The sequence below is a fragment of the Triticum urartu genome, chromosome 1A (genome assembly GCF_056163025.1).
Source record: "Triticum urartu cultivar PI428250 chromosome 1A, HENAU_Tu73, whole genome shotgun sequence".
Taxonomy (NCBI): Eukaryota; Viridiplantae; Streptophyta; class Magnoliopsida; order Poales; family Poaceae; genus Triticum; species Triticum urartu.
The window spans coordinates 21,027,342-21,040,543 of record NC_141873.1 but is presented as its reverse complement, the minus strand read 5'-3'; the positions used below and the strand labels follow the sequence as shown (position 1 = coordinate 21,040,543).

The window sequence follows — 13,202 nt, the reverse complement described above, 5'->3', positions numbered from 1 at the left end:
AAGCTAACAACATTACATAACTGGGGTAGTTTTGCAGCTAGTCATTACATACATTACATAAATTAACTGGAGGTAGTTTTGCAGATAAACATCACAGTCATTACATAACTAGGGGATTCCCAAAATATACAACCCCAAGGCCAGCTATATTGTTCCAAGGCCACATATTAGCTTAACATAACTGAGGTGATGAACAACATTGTTCACTCATCAAGGATTGACTTGATCTTGGCAAGCTTGTCCTTGTTGCCATGACCAGCTTTCATAAGATCACCCACCAGAAATTCCAGCTTCTTCTTCTCCTCTATCAGCCAGTCCCTCTCTTTCTTCATCTCATCCCTCTCCTTCCTTGTGTTCCTAATGATCTCCCCCTGAGACCTAAGAATGCACTTCATCTCCTTCAGCTCCTGAGCCAGCTTCTCCATCTGCTTCATCTTGCCAAAGTAAGCACTATCCTTCTCCTTGCTGATAGCTAGCTTCTCCATGTCCTTGTCCACATCCATCTGCTTCTGCTTGAACTCTTCATCACTCATGACCCTGTTGTTCTAATCTGCCCAATCAAACATCTTGGTGACTTCCTCAACCAGCTGACTGTACTGATCCCCAAGTGTATCCAACTGCTTGTTCACCTTGTCCAACTCTGTCTTATACTTAGCATGGTCAATCACTCTGCCACAATTCTCCTCATGAAACATCTCCCATATCTTCTCCAAACATCTTTGCAGAATAGAAGGCCATGGGGCATCAACCCACTGAGCAACTCCACAGTCAATACCATCATGCATCAAGTATTAGAAAATAAAGATGCTAACTTCAAAAATAAAATAGATGAGATATCCAGTGATTCAGTCATACTTGCATATACAATAGACATTCAGGAAACTTTAAGTTCAAATCAATGTCCTAAACATGTTTCATTTACTCAATTTACTGACACAAACTGATGCTTGCAAAATCACTGTTAAAAACATGTTTCATCAACTACAGACAGTCCAAAATGACTGAATTTACTGAATTTACTGCAGACTAACTACCACTAACACAATTAACTGAATTTACTGACAGCAACTACAGACAGTCCAAATTTACTATATACTAACTACCAAATTTACTGCAAACAGTGCAAATTTACTGCATACAAACTAACATTTGATTGTTGCAACTGCAGATAGTCCAAATTAACTAAATTTACTGCAGACTAACTACCATTAACACAATTAACTGAATCTGCAGACTAACTACCACTGAATTTATTGACCTGAGGAACAACACATCCATAGAACCTCCTCCCAGTGTCCCTTCCTTCAAATGCAACATATTTCATGCATGGGGCCAAGTGCAGTCTACATGTGATGCTTGCATCTGCAACTCTACCACAAAAGGATGCATCTATAGTGGTGCCAGGGTTCGCCTGCATTGTAGCACCTAGTGAACCACAGAAAAGATAGGAACTGCTCCAAACATGGTCTCAAATCGAAGAACACTTGAACCCTAACCCTAACCCTAGGTGCAAAGCAGATATCTTACCCAGTGCTGCTCCAGATCCATGCCGAGCAGCTCCTCCTCATCGCTGCTCTCCTCTCCATCCTTCCACGACGGCATCTTCTACGGCAGGGAGGGAACTGTGCCTCCGGCGGCGGCGAAGAACTCCGGCGGCGGCAACAGGGGACAGAGCAGAGGAGTGAGAGTGAGAGAGTGTGCGAGTGGAGTGGAGTGTGAGCGGCGGGGAGTGGGGGCTCTGTTTTGTACCGCATGCCCTAACGGCCGTCAACCCACTCGCCGTCTGGCCTCGCCCACGTGGCACCTGACGGGTGAGCCAGCCTAGTCAGAAATCGTGTTAACTGCGGCAAACCGGTCATTTGTTTTTATTGAGAAAATTTACAAGTCAAGTGGTGGATTTTTGGGACGCGCAACAAATGTGATGGCAATTGGATGCTTCAACTTCAAATGTGGTGGTTTTTTGCAATTCACTCCTCCTAACAGGAGGCGGGCGGAGGTGCAGGAGGTTGAGATGACACCACAATGAAAGGCAACGCGTCCGAGATGAGGATGGAAGTGCAAGGCAGGCGAGAGCTAAAACTTGAGAACACAAAAATCACGGATATAAGATTAGTGGCGAGCACTTGTAAAATGTAGCTATTGAAATGAGATATGCAATTTGTCATAACACCAAAAATTGTCGTTTTTGGCCGATCTCAAGGATTTGGGTTAGAATAGGTAGTATCCTAGAGATGCTCTTATAAGTTGAAAGAGTTGCGCGTGAGGTTTAGCAATGACATAGTGGAGTGCTTCAAGAGTTAAATAATGGGTGGTCCTAGAAAAAGTGTTTTACCATGGTATATGGAGTATATTAAAGAAAAATAGTCGTTCCCCTGTTTACTTAAAAAGGACCGTGATAAAACTTAGAAGTACATCTAAGCCCCCAAGACCCTTTTGAACTGAACCAACTGCCACTTGTTTGGTGGTTACCACATCGCCGGAGGAGAGAACGAGCACAAGAAGAGAAAGAGTCGTGTCGCTGACATAGATCTCTAAAGGGAAAATCCTTGTTGTGGTCACACCAGTAGTCACCGGTCGCACACAATGTGATTTGAGGTAAGAAGCTGAATTGGCGGGGTTCGCGCCTTAACCGGTGTCAATGGTGGACCTAGCATCACCGGCAAAAATTGGCAACCTATCCTGTGATTGCTCATGGGTGGGAACAACCTACACACAAGGTGAGGCCGCCGCGGACAAACCGAGGGCCAATCCAACACCACACAACGTAGAAGTACATGCCCGCCGACGACACTGACCCAGTGGTTCTTTAACACCGTCAACCACGCCACCGAGATACAGTTGAAGCCGAGGCACCATTATTTGACGGAACCCCGCCACCTTCACCTAAACGCCGCCATCACAAAACCAGAACCTAAAACCGTAAGCATGTGTCAAACACATAACGGCAGGGTTCCCCCATCCCACCGCTGAAGCCGCAAACGGAGGGGAAGGGAACCATCGGCCCTAACTGAAGGGAGGATGTAGAGATCTGAAGAGGAAGAGAACACTACTAGGGAAAACCTTATACACAGAAATTTAGCAACAGCGCGGGTTAAAAAAGGGCGCTAGTGCTAGATAGCAGTAGCGGTTCAAAATAAACCACGCTGCAGATACGATTCTAGCAGTAGCGCGTGTGCCCGTAAAAGTGCTACTACTAATAATCCCATTGCTGGAACGATGGGCTACGCATAGCAGTAGCGGCCTTGCAGGAAGCGCGCTACCACTAGGGCATGAGTAGCAGCGCGTTTCCTTGTAACAGCGCTACTGCTAATGGAAATAAAATAAAATGAAAAACAAATAGAAAAGTAAATGAAAATGAAAGAAACAGAAAAAGGAGAAAGAAAAAATAAAATGTAAAGCAAAATAAATGAAAAAGCAAAAAAACAGAGAAAGGCTTAGCTGTAGCATGTGTTAGTAAGAGGCGCTGTAGCTAACGCAGCTGCAGCGCGTTTCCAGGACCCCCGCTATAGAAACAGAAAAGGAAATAAAAAAAGAGAGAAACTTACATATGCATAGCAGTAGCGCGTTTTGGAAAAAGCGCTATAGCTACCTTAGCTATAGCGCGTTCTGCGAAACGCGCTATCGCTAGTTTTGACTTAACCCAAAAACCGTTTCCTCCCCCCCCCCCCCCGGCCACCACTTGCCCCCCAAATCTCTCGACCCACCCCGTCGCCGTCTCCCCGATTCGTCGTCGCCCCACTTCGCCGCCGTCTCCTGCCGACGTCGACGCCCCCGGAGCCACCAGAGCCGTGCGCCGTCGACGCCATCGGAGCCGTCCCCAACGCCACCAGAGCCGCCGTCGACGCCACCGGATCCTCCCTCGCCAGAACTGCCTCCCTCGCCGTCACCGGAGACGCCCCTGCCTCCCTCGCCACCACCGGAGCCATCCTCTGTAAGCCCCCACCCCTCCTCTCTCTCTGTCATGCATAGGTTAGCTAGTTTAATTATGTTAATTATCTAGGTTAGGGCAAAAATTTAGTTAGGGCTTTGACAGAGAAGTAGTTAGGTTAACTAGTTTAATTAGGTTAATTACCTAGATTAGTGCAAAAAATTAGTTAGGGCTTTGACAGAGAACTAGTCAGGTTAACTAGTTTGATTAGGTTAATTATCTAGGTTATTTAGGCAAGTTTTATTTTAAAGATGATCCCTTCCTAGACTTTTATTGTTGATTATATCTTTTCATTGAAGTGGTCATGTTGTTTGTGCCCAAGTGGCTTTGTTGTTTCAATGAAGCTGAGTGGCCTATATATATTTTGCGGGAATGTTGATTCATTTTCGTTCCGGCAAATTTCAGGTTCTCGATTTGTCCACTTTTTAGCAAAGGTCATGCCGAAATTTTCCGTGAATGGAGCCGAAGGAACCATTGTTCCACAGCCGGCCGATCCCCCCGAACGTCTTCAAGGTTTCCGTGGCCAGTGTCAAACCGGGTCACGAGAATTTGCCTCCTCCAGTACTACTGGGGGATGACGACGAGACACCGCGGCGACTTGGTGATTGTTGCAATGTTGGATGGGTCCTGTTGTGGCCAAAGAGTCTGCTTCGTCTGGAGGCGGCCAGGAGCACACCCACGAGCACGCAGCCTCAGCAAGGTATGAACATCAACACCCCACCTACCCAATTATTGTCGGGTGTCGGGTTGGGTGATAGCGGACAGGGTAAGGAGGAGGCTCCATTAGTCGCTGATGACGTCGCCATGGATGAGGATGAGGACGACGATGGCGCTGCTGAACAGTATGTCTATACTGGCGCCTCCTCAGGGTTTGAGCGTCATGAGTCGGTGCCTGAATTGCCATCTCAACATATTATGGACGACCTTCCGGTAGTAAAGAAGTTCTGGAAGAGAGCGAGGAAAGGCAAAAAAGCTGTTTCTATGATCCAGCCGCCTCAGCAGCCTCGGCTTCAAGACCGTATAGATATCCCCGGTGCGGATAAATGGCATATCCCCGGTCAACCAATCCTACCTGCAACAGCGCTACGGGCCAGATTCGGCGATCTAAAGAGACTTCATGACGATGTGCTGCGGGTAGAGAAAGACCTCATCGCCTCGAAAGATCCAGGATACCCACTCTACGTGGTTAACGTTCCGCGGCAAATGTCGTACGTCGACAGCTTTCCCGCGGATAAGTTCTTCCTCCGATTCGATTACATATTCGACATGTTTCACGTGAAGAAACTGGATTTTACGTTTGTCCGCCTTTATGCCTTGCACATGAACTACATCATCGGGGTTGAACAGATATCTCATATCTGTGTCGCTGACCCGTATTACATGCACGAGGGCTTCTTGGGAGTCTGCGCAAATCACCGTGAATACGCGAGGGATTACATCGTCAATTTCATTCTCGCCAATAAGGACAAGGAGGCGATTCTCGTGCCTTATCATCCCGTGTAAGTCATCCGTGCTGCTATCCTTCCTTCGATTTCAATCATTCATTTGCATGGTGGAGGCTAATTAATTTGAGGACTTATTTTGCCCAGCGGCGGGCGCGCCGTCCTCATCATCCTCTACCCCCGATTCTCCCACGCTCTTTACTTGGACTCGTCGAAGAACATTCACAAAAAGGATTACACCCACATCAAGGATGTTCTCGACAGTGCTATGTTTTACTACCAAGCAAGGGGTGGAGAGGTCAGGGACAAGAAGAGAAGGGGCGATAGGGTCGCCTTCGGCCATAAGACCGACTTCTGCTGCATCCAGCAACCGAACGATTCTCTTAATGATGGATTCTATGTCCTACACCACATGCTGGAGTACAGACGGGATCACCAGAACCTTCGCATGTCACCTAGATCCGGCGATGCCCATATTCTGCAATGGGCAAAGGACATAGGAGATATCGAGAATCATCGACTTCGAGCTGAGTTCTATAACATCCAGCGCGAACTTGCCCAAATCATCATGAAGGAGGTCGTCGGAAAAACAGGGATGTTCTACGGAGAAGGACAAATGTCGCGGGAAGACGTCCGAACATGGATAGCCTCTCAGCGTCTTGACCTGAAGCCTTTCACTAGGCTCGGGGACTATCTCCCTGACTTGGATGAATGGAACGACATGTTGGAGTGATTGTCGATATATGACAATGTGTCCGTTTAGTCCATACTTTCTGTATGACAAAACTTTGAGTTATGCACGATGAAACTTTATTTGTGATGTAATTAAACCGTCCTCCTCCTCGACTAGCAAAAATCACTCTAGTTAGGGCATTTTGGGATACGATGAACTTTGTTATTTATGCTTATGATATGTTATTTTTATTTTTGCCAAGTTTGTCTCTTTCTGTTGCTCAACTATATATGTTGCATATCATCGACTCATGTGATGATGCAGGTGCATAGATCATAGATGGCGAAGAAGTGCTATGTCAGGAGTATATATACGACAAGTGGCCGGAGTGTCAGGCCCTTCCGGTTTCCGAGCGACAGGCAGTAGTTAGTTTAGAGGTTCACGCTAATGCGAAAGAGGGATACGAACTCATGTTCTCAAAGTGATAGCTCTTCTCGCGTATATCATTGTTTAGATGGATGACGATGTATTTGCATATCATTCGAGACTTGTATCGCTATTTTCGAGATGATGACGAGAGACCACTTTGTGTTGGATGATGATTATGATGATGACATGATTTGATGAGACTAATTGTATGTATATGCTATGATTACATTTGTATGTGTATGATATGCTAAAGATTATTGTATAAAGCCTATTCAAATACAAAACAAATATGCAGGAAAAAACTAATAAATAAACTAGTAGTAGCGAGGGGGGAAATTTAGCAGTAGCGCCGCATTGTCAGTAGCGCGTCCCAGCAAACAGCGCTGCAGATAATATCAGTAGCGCCCTTTACCAAAGAGCGCTACAACTATTCATATATAGCAGTAGCGTGGGACAACCGGCGCTACTGCTATACGTTAGCTGTAGCGCCTTATTAGTAGCGTCGGTGCCCGCGCTACTAAGAGGCCCAAAACCCTCGCTGCTGGTAGGCTTTTCCCTAGTAGTGGAAGAAAGGATCTGAGTAAATAAGAAGCCTATAAAAGAGTTAAATGCATGGCAAAGTAGTTAATTTTCCTTTTTACCCAGTACTAATTAAAAGATATAGCATTCCTGATCGTGCAGTCAAGTGGATCCGCACATTTGCTCAGGGATCACGTGACAGGAGCTGCAGGAGCCTGCCACGTAGTAGTAATAATCGTCGTGTGCATTCCTCTTCCGTTCTTGCTTGGAATCTTATCCTTCTGCACATGTGTGTACTAACAACCGACCCACACATGTCGGTTAGTGAGCAAGCCTGCTAAATAGAGTGTCAACTCCTGCGATTTTTTCAAAAAGTATTATTTTCAAGAAAAAAATGTTCTTTCACATCTACGTACGTATATACGTACTTTTTTTAGGGGAACTATATATGTATTCCTCTATAATTCTGGACACTACGAGATGACTATGGAACTTCGTTTCACTTAAGTCGGCGCGGTATGAGTGTGTTGCATAATTCAAAACTTGCTTTGGACCGACCTACGAGTGGGCACACAGATGTGTGCACGCACTTTCAGATGAACGAATCTAAGGGGTCGTTTGGATACAGGGAATTAGATGTGAGATTTTAGAAAACGAGTTTTTGAAGGATTTTTAGGAAAACCAGTTTTGATTAGTTTACATACAATACCTTGTTTGAACGTGAAAATAGAAAAACGGGATTTTGAGTTCTTTGTTTTGGGAGAAAAGAATTCATGGAGGTGCGGTGCTTCGGTTCGCTCTTGGCATCTACACGCATAGTGGCAGACAACCACACCGTAAACGGCTCTCCGTCGGAGGTTCGTGGTTTTCAGCGTGGCCGCCAGGGTGATCGCGCTTAACGCTTGATCGTGCTCTGCTTCGCTAGCCGGTGTCATGCATGTTGGTCCAGGTTCCCATCGAACGTTGCTCCGGTGACGAATTCTTTCCGCCGTGAAGATGCACGTACATGTAGCTCGCATATGGCAAGACACAAGTAAACGGAGTAAATCACCTTGATTGATTCCCAGGCCAGACATGCATGTAATTCCTAGCTGCTGGATTGATTCGCCGGTAACAGCAGAGCACAACGCACATGCTAGGGAGGCGGGACGATGACCTGCAAGCTAGAGTATCTGCATATCGAGGACGGAGGTGGTTGTGAAGTCCACGTCCACCATGGAGGCGGCAGCCGGCCGAAGTCCATGTCCGCCATGGAGGCGCTGGGCTAGGTGGAGCATCGCAACCTGCTTCTGGGTGCGTGGCCGAGATCGGCAAGCTGCTGTCACGGCCGGCGTAGTTTACCACGATCTGCGCCTGGGACTTCGTTGATCTTCTGGTGCGTATAGAAAACCCGTTTATATAAAAACGTCTATTAGTCGTTATTGTATAAACTCGTTTTTTGGGCTTTTGGAAAACTCGGTTTACTATATCCACGAGTTAGTTAGATAATCCAAACAATGTTTTGGGTTGTTACACCAGAAATCAAGTTTAAGGGAAACTAGTTCTCTATAATCTAGCTATCCAAACAACCCCAAGGCATGGATGTATACTTTGACGGGTTTTGACCCATGTGGATGCCAAGAAGCCCGGCCTATACAATTTTAACCTCTGTAATACACATAGGGTTAGACTAACTAGAAATAGATTAATTTATTTTTGGTAGGTTAATTTATTTTTGCAGTTTTGGAGGGGGTGCCGTGGAAGTACCCCCCCCCCCCCCCCCCTAGATCCGCCCATGATCTAATCATTGATATATCCACGTGTTTCAATTCGACCGTGCCCAAACGTAGGCGGGCATTGAGATTTGAAAATGTGCTAAGTGAAGTTATAGAACACAAGATCTTCCTGCACGCATGGGTCTGTTGGACTTTTTTTTTTGAAAAAGGAGTTTTACCTCCGGCCTCTGCATCAAACAATGCACACGATCATTACGGGTCTGTTGGACTGAGGATATTTTTGTTCAATTTCACCTTGAGCTGAAAACCGGGGAGCACACAAAAGTTACAGTCAGCCCAATCAGAGTGTATCTATGTGAGAACTAAACCTCGCCATGCGCAAAAAATACAAACAGAAGACAAATGTTTCTCATCGTTTTGCACAGAAGGTCATTTTTCCGGTCCAAGCATTTCAATATTACTTGTTATACCTCCCTCGGATATAAGAACAAGGCATGGTGGTGCGATGAACAATCTGCCAAGAATGGATTTTCGAGCTGTTTGATACATGTGCTATCGATGCAGCTCGGTCAAAGATACGGATGCAAGGCAATGGTCGTTGCCGCCCAAAAGATGGTTGGATGAACACAAATATAATTGATATGCGATCGTTGAGATATATTTTAGCTGGGACTCACACATCCCAAATAGGAAATGAAAAAATACCCAGGGATGTTGAAAGTTAAGATGATGTCTGAACACCCACCGGACGCTGGTTTGGACATGCCCTTCGATCATGTTTGGAATTAGCTCCTATATGTAGATCGGGAACAAATGGGCAAGATAACCTTATGCTTTATTTTTAAGTAGGAATTAGCTGATATGCTACATATTTTCCCTACAACATTGGGCAGGTCCTCAGTTAGGATCAGTCAAGTAAGGGTGAACGCCCCAAGAGAAGCTTAATTAAAGAGTCCAAAGAGTTGTTTTCAGGGGCAGGGGGTATGAAGGCAATATGCATCAAAGATGCAATTGTTGATGATAGATCAAGGTGGTGAGTTGATGGAGGAGGACTGAACCTTAGCGATCGAATATACTTTTAAATGGATCCAATTTTAGACCCATGCTAGTTTTTATTATTTTTATCATTGTCAATAGTTCTACATGTTTGTATCTAGATCTGTTAGCGGGGCAGGTGACATAGTTCGTTGGTTTTCTTCCTCCTCCATTTTGACATGTTAAGAGGTGGCACCGTTGAGGCGTTTTTTTAAGAAAAAAATGATGGAAAAAAGGCAGAGATTGAAGGGTGGAAATCAAAAGGGAAAGAGTGAGCAGAAACACACATAAAGAAGATGGACGAAGGACAAGCAAACAACAACATCTTATGTTTTATATAAGCAGGAGATCGGTGAGAAACTATCTCATGTGTTAATTGTTTTCTCCCTACGATATTGGGCAGGTCAGCAGTTATGACCAATCAAGGTGGGGATGACGTCCAGGGAGAAGCTTAAAGAATCCAAGAAGATGTTTTTAGGAAAAGGGCACAGAGAGATCAAGGATGCAATTGTCGATCATAGACCAAGGCGACGAGTTGATGGAGAAGAGCTGGACCTTGGCGACCGAAGGTACTTCTATAACGAGATCTGGTAGCTCGGCAAGCAACATAGTTTGTTGGTTATTTTTTCTTTCGTTTGAACATGTTTAATGAGATCTATTAACCAGGCAAGCAACATAGTTCGTTGGTTCTTTTTCTTCATTCGGTTTTTTACATGTTTATATCGAAATCTGTTAGCCTGGCAAGTGACATAGTTTGTTGGTTTTCTTGTTCTTTTCTTTGAACATGTCTATAATGAGATATGTTAGCCGGGCAAGCGATATAGTTCGTTGGTTGTTTTTTCTTTCGTTTGGACATGCTTATAATGAGATCTATTAGCCGGGCAAGCGACATAGTTTGTTAGTTTTTTTCCTTTCATCTGGACATACTTTTATAATGATATCTCACTAGTAGAAAAAAGGTCAAACGTGAAGCACATTAGTGCCGGTTTGTATTTGAGCCGGCACTAATGTATACATTAATGCCGGTTCCAACGGCTAGCCGGGCCGCTTTCATTAGTACCGGTTCATGGCGAACCTTTAGCACCGGTTCGTTCCACGAACCGGTACTAATGAGAGTGGTGGCAGGATGTTGTCAGACTGGAGCCCCTCCAGCCCCTTTAGTACCGGTTCGTGGCATGAACCGGTACTAAAGGTCGTCCTACATAAACCCTTCACACCTGAGCTTGCTCTGTTCTTCCCCTTTCCCCTCTCCTCTCTGTTCTTCCCCTCTTCCTCTCGAGCTCATCACACATTTTGCCCAAAATTTGTCAAGATTTGAAGGCCCCCATCCATTCAAATGATCACAAAGGTTAGCAACTTTGTCCTTTCATCTCTCATTGCTAGATTAGCTCTTGCAATGCTTTATATAGTGATTAATTTGTGAGTTTAGTAATTTGGGAGGATATATATATATGTGCTAGTATTTGATTTATATGCAATTTGAGGTAAAAAATAACACGTAGTTTGCATATGTAGGTGTGGTTTACTTAGTGCCTTCTAAATCTAGTTATGATTCGGATGTGGTATATATATTCTCTTTTAAAACTAGTTGCATTTCGTGTTTATGACAAATTATGCCCATCAAGTTGACATAGAAATTTTTTGTAGGAGGTATGTGAACCAGAAATTCCAACTGACCCTATTGTCGAGAGGTTAAATTTAGTTAAAAAGAAAACGAGTACTTGAAAGAAAAATTGAAAAGAATTGAGGGGGAGAAGATGGAATTGGAGTTGCATGTTGCCGATGTCGTCGATGATCACAAGATCAAGATGGAGAAAAATGCGCTTGAAGATTAGAAAGATTAGAAAATATGCCATCGATAGTGAGGCTTGGTATCATTATGCCGTTGGATCCATTGTTACCTTAGTTGTGATCTTGATCGTATTTGTTGTTGCATTTAAATGCTTTAGCTAGAGAGTTATTTGTTTGTTGCATTTAAGTGTTGTATGAACTTTATGTATGAACTTGTATTAATTTGGTCTATTCGGTGTTGTGTAATGAAGATGAGCCGGCAATGGATGTACGATGACCGATGCTCTCCTCAGTTTGTTGAGGGCGTGCATACTTTTCTGCTTGCGGCTGAGGCAAACAAGCGGGCGGATGGTTTTATGCCTTGTCCATGTGCTCGCTGTAAGAATGGTCACAATTACTCTACGTCAAGAACCATTCACGTCCACCTGTTTAAGTCCGGTTTCATGCCCCACTATAATGTTTGGACCAAGCACGGAGAAAGAGGGGTTATGATGGAAGACAATGAAGAAGAAGAGGACGACGACAGCTATCCTGGCCATGGGTTCCCTGAATACGATGATACAACAATGGGGGAAGAAGCTGAGCCGGTAATGCGGGAAGAAGCTAAGCCGGCAATGCGGGAAGAAACTGAAGAAGAGGCATCAGATGAGCCCGTTGATGATCTAGGTCGGGCCATTGCTGATGCAAAGAGAAACTGCGCAAGTGATTTGGAGAAGAAGAAGTTGCAGCGCATGTTAGAGGATCACAAAAAAATTGTTGTACCCGAATTGCGTAGGTGACAAGAAAAAGCTGGGCACCACACTGGAATTGCTGCAATGGAAGGCAGAGAATGGTGTATCTGACAAGGGATTTGGAAAGTTGCTGGTAATGATAAAGGATATGCTTCCAAAGGACAACGAATTGCCCGAGAGTACGTACGAAGCAAAGAAGGCTGTCTGCCCTCTAGGGTTAGAGGTGCAGAAGATACATGCATGCCCTAATGATTGCATCCTCTACCGCGGTGAGTACGAGGATTTGAACGCTTGCCCGGTATGTGGTGCATTGCGCTATAAGATCTGCCGCGATGACCCTGGTGATGTCGAGGGCCGGCGCCCCAGGAAGAAGATTCCTGCCAAGGTGATGTGGTATGCTCCTATAATACCACGGTTGAAACGTTTGTTCCAAAACAAAGAGCATGCCAAGGCGATGCGATGGCACAGAGAAGACCGTAAGAAAGACAGAAAGTTGAGAGTACCCGCTGACGGGTCGCAGTGGAGAAAAATCGAAAGAAAGTACGGGAAGGAGTTTGCAGATGACGCAAGGAGCGTATGGTTTGGTCTAAGTGTTGGGTTTCGTAGTAATTTCAAAAAATTTCCTACGCACACGCAAGATCATGTGATGCATAGCAACGAGAGCGGAGAGTGTTGTCTACGTACCCACGCAGACCGACTGCGGAAGCGTTGACGCAACGTAGAGGAAGTAGTCGTACGTCTTCACGATCCAACCGATCAAGCACCGAAACTACGGCACCTCCGAGTTCGAGCACACGTTCAGCTCGATGACGATCCCCGGACTCCGATCCAGCAAAGTGTCGGGGAAGAGTTCCGTCAGCACGACGGCGTGGTGACGATCTTGATGTACTACAGCAGCAGGGCTTTTCCTAAACTCCGCTACAGTATTATCGAGGATTA

At 45.2% G+C, this 13,202-nt stretch overlaps 1 pseudogene; it reads right to left on the bottom strand.

The window, feature by feature from the left end:
- Positions 1-203: 203 nt before the first annotated feature.
- LOC147988569 (uncharacterized) lies at positions 204-695 on the bottom strand (annotated as a pseudogene).
- Positions 696-13,202: the final 12,507 nt, after the last annotated feature.